Source organism: Pseudophryne corroboree, chromosome 3 (genome assembly GCF_028390025.1).
Source record: "Pseudophryne corroboree isolate aPseCor3 chromosome 3, aPseCor3.hap2, whole genome shotgun sequence".
NCBI classification, from domain to species: Eukaryota; Metazoa; Chordata; class Amphibia; order Anura; family Myobatrachidae; genus Pseudophryne; species Pseudophryne corroboree.
Genome location: NC_086446.1, coordinates 112,932,439 through 112,934,938, shown reverse-complemented (window position 1 = coordinate 112,934,938; position 2,500 = coordinate 112,932,439). Strand labels below are relative to the sequence as shown.

The window sequence follows — 2,500 nt, the reverse complement described above, 5'->3', positions numbered from 1 at the left end:
GAAGTAGAATAGTTCTAACAGAAACCATAAAGCTCATATACAGCCACACCACACTGGATACGCCCAATTTCATCTGATCTTGTGAAGCTAAGCAGTGTTGGGCCTGGTTAGTACTTGGATGGGAGACCACCTGGGAATACAATGTGCTGTAGATATTTTTATACTACCAACACCGTTCTGTTGATGCATTCCATTTTCAAACGTATTCATTTATGAACCAGTAGTTAGAAGTAGAATAGTTCTAACAGAAACCATAAAGCTCATCTACAGCCACACCACACTGGATACGCCCAATCTCATCTGATCTTGTGAAACTAAGCAGTGTTGGGCCTGGTTAGTACTTGGATGGGAGACCACCTGGGAATACAAGGTGCTGTAGATATTTTTATACTGCCAACACCGTTCTGTTGATGCATTCAAATTTCAAATGTATTCATTTATGAACCAGTAGTTAGAAGTAGAAAAGTTCAAACAGAAACCACAAAGCTCATCTACAGCCACACCACACTGGATACGCCCAATCTCATCTGATCTTGGAAGCTAAGCAGTGTTGGGCCTGGTCAGTACTTGTATGGGAGACCACCTGGGAATACAAGGTGCTGTAGATATTTTTATACTGCCAACACCGTTCTGTTGATGCATTCCATTTTCAAACGTATTCATTTATGAACCAGTAGTTAGAAGTAGAAAAGTTCTAACAGAAACCACAAAGTTCATCTACAGCCACACCACACTGGATACGCCCAATCTCATCTGATCTTGGAAGCTAAGCAGTGTTGGGCCTGGTTAGTACTTGGATAGGAGACCACCTGGGAATACAAGGTGCTGTAGATACTTTTATACTGCCAACACCGTTCTGTTGATGCATTCCATTTTAAAACATATTCATTTATGAACCAGTAGTTAGAAGTAGAAAAGTTCTAACAGAAACCACAAAGTTCATCTACAACCACACCACACTGGATACGCCCAATCTCATCTGATCTTGCGAAGCTAAGCAGTGTTGGGCCTGGTTAGTACTTGGATGGGAGACCACCTGGGAATACAAGGTGCTGTAGATATTTTTATACTGCCAACACCGTTCTGTTGATGCATTCCATTTTCAAACGTATTCATTTATGAACCAGTAGTTAGAAGTAGAAAAGTTCTAACAGAAACCACAAAGCTCATCTACAGCCACACCACACTGGATACGCCCAATCTCATCTGATCTTGGAAGCTAAGCAGTGTTGGGCCTGGTTAGTACTTGGATGGGAAACCACCTGGGAATACAAGGTGCTGTAGATATTTTTATACTGCCAACACCGTTCTGTTGATGCATTCCATTTTCAAACTTATTCATTTATGAACCAGTAGTTAGAAGTAGAAAAGTTCTAACAGAAACCACAAAGCTCATCTACAGCAACAGCACACTGGATACGCCCAATCTCATCTGATCTTGGAAGCTAAGCAGTGTTGGGCATGGTTAGTACTTGGATGGGAAACCACCTGGGAATACAAGGTGCTGTAGATATTTTTATACTGCCAACACCGTTCTGTTGATGCATTCCATTTTCAAACGTATTCATTTATGAACCAGTAGTTAGAAGTAGAAAAGTTCTAACAGAAACCACAAAGCTCATCTACAGCCACACTACACTGGATACGCCCAATCTCATCTGATCTTGGAAGCTAAGCAGTGTTGGGTCTGGTTAGTACTTGGATGGGAGACCACCTGGGAATACAAGGTGCTGTATATATTTTTATACTGCCAACACCGTTCTGTTGATGCATTCAATTTTCAAATGTATTCATTTATGAACCAGTAGTAAGAAGTAGAAAAGTTCAAACAGAAACCAGAAAGCTCATCTACAGCCACACCACACTGGATACGCCCAATCTCATCTGATCTTGGAAGCTAAGCAGTGTTGGGCCTGGTTAGTACTTGGATGGGAGACCACCTGGGAATACAAGGTGCTGTAGATATTTTTATACTGCCAACACTGTTCTGTTGATGCATTCCATTTTCAAACGTATTCATTTATGAACCAGTAGTTAGAAGTAGAAAAGTTCTAACAGAAACCACAAAGCTCATTTACAGCCACACCACATTGGATACGCCCAATCTCATCTGATCTTGGAAGCTAAGCAGTGTTGGGCCTGGTTAGTACTTGGATGGGAGACCACCTGGGAATACAAGGTGCTGTAGATATTTTTATACTACCAACACCGTTCTGTTGATGCATTCCATTTTAAAACGTATTCATTTATGAACCAGTAGTTAGAAGTAGAAAAGTTCTAACAGAAACCATAAAGCTCATCTACAGCCACACCACACTGGATACGCCCAATCTCATCTGATCTTGGAAGCTAAGCAGTGTTGGGCCTGGTTAGTACTTGAATGGGAGACCACCTGGGAATACAAGGTGCTGTAGATATTTTTATACTACCAACACCGTTCTGTTGATGCATTCCATTTTCAAACGTATTCATTTATGAACCAGTAGTTAGAAGTAGAAAA

The 2,500-nt window shown here is 41.1% G+C and overlaps 6 non-coding genes and 5 pseudogenes across 6 annotated transcripts; all 11 read left to right on the top strand.

The window, feature by feature from the left end:
- Positions 1–35: 35 nt before the first annotated feature.
- LOC134894876 (5S ribosomal RNA) lies at positions 36–155 on the top strand (annotated as a pseudogene).
- Positions 156–262: 107 nt separating this feature from the next.
- Positions 263–382, top strand: LOC134889742 (5S ribosomal RNA; annotated as a pseudogene).
- A 107-nt stretch (positions 383–489) lies between these two features.
- Positions 490–608, top strand: LOC135065532 (5S ribosomal RNA). The gene has a single exon (XR_010251812.1). It is a non-coding gene; the product is annotated as a 5S ribosomal RNA (ribosomal RNA).
- A 107-nt stretch (positions 609–715) lies between these two features.
- On the top strand, positions 716–834 carry LOC135063656 (5S ribosomal RNA). Its single transcript, XR_010249981.1, has one exon. It is a non-coding gene; the product is annotated as a 5S ribosomal RNA (ribosomal RNA).
- Positions 835–941: 107 nt separating this feature from the next.
- Positions 942–1,061, top strand: LOC134888625 (5S ribosomal RNA; annotated as a pseudogene).
- Positions 1,062–1,168: 107 nt separating this feature from the next.
- Positions 1,169–1,287, top strand: LOC135058747 (5S ribosomal RNA). The gene has a single exon (XR_010245170.1). It is a non-coding gene; the product is annotated as a 5S ribosomal RNA (ribosomal RNA).
- Positions 1,288–1,394: 107 nt separating this feature from the next.
- Positions 1,395–1,513, top strand: LOC134892586 (5S ribosomal RNA; annotated as a pseudogene).
- Positions 1,514–1,620: 107 nt separating this feature from the next.
- On the top strand, positions 1,621–1,739 carry LOC134886930 (5S ribosomal RNA; annotated as a pseudogene).
- A 107-nt stretch (positions 1,740–1,846) lies between these two features.
- Positions 1,847–1,965, top strand: LOC135066166 (5S ribosomal RNA). Its single transcript, XR_010252421.1, has one exon. It is a non-coding gene; the product is annotated as a 5S ribosomal RNA (ribosomal RNA).
- Positions 1,966–2,072: 107 nt separating this feature from the next.
- LOC135062352 (5S ribosomal RNA) lies at positions 2,073–2,191 on the top strand. Its single transcript, XR_010248703.1, has one exon. It is a non-coding gene; the product is annotated as a 5S ribosomal RNA (ribosomal RNA).
- A 107-nt stretch (positions 2,192–2,298) lies between these two features.
- On the top strand, positions 2,299–2,417 carry LOC135058345 (5S ribosomal RNA). Its single transcript, XR_010244776.1, has one exon. It is a non-coding gene; the product is annotated as a 5S ribosomal RNA (ribosomal RNA).
- The last annotated feature ends 83 nt before the right edge of the window (positions 2,418–2,500 follow it).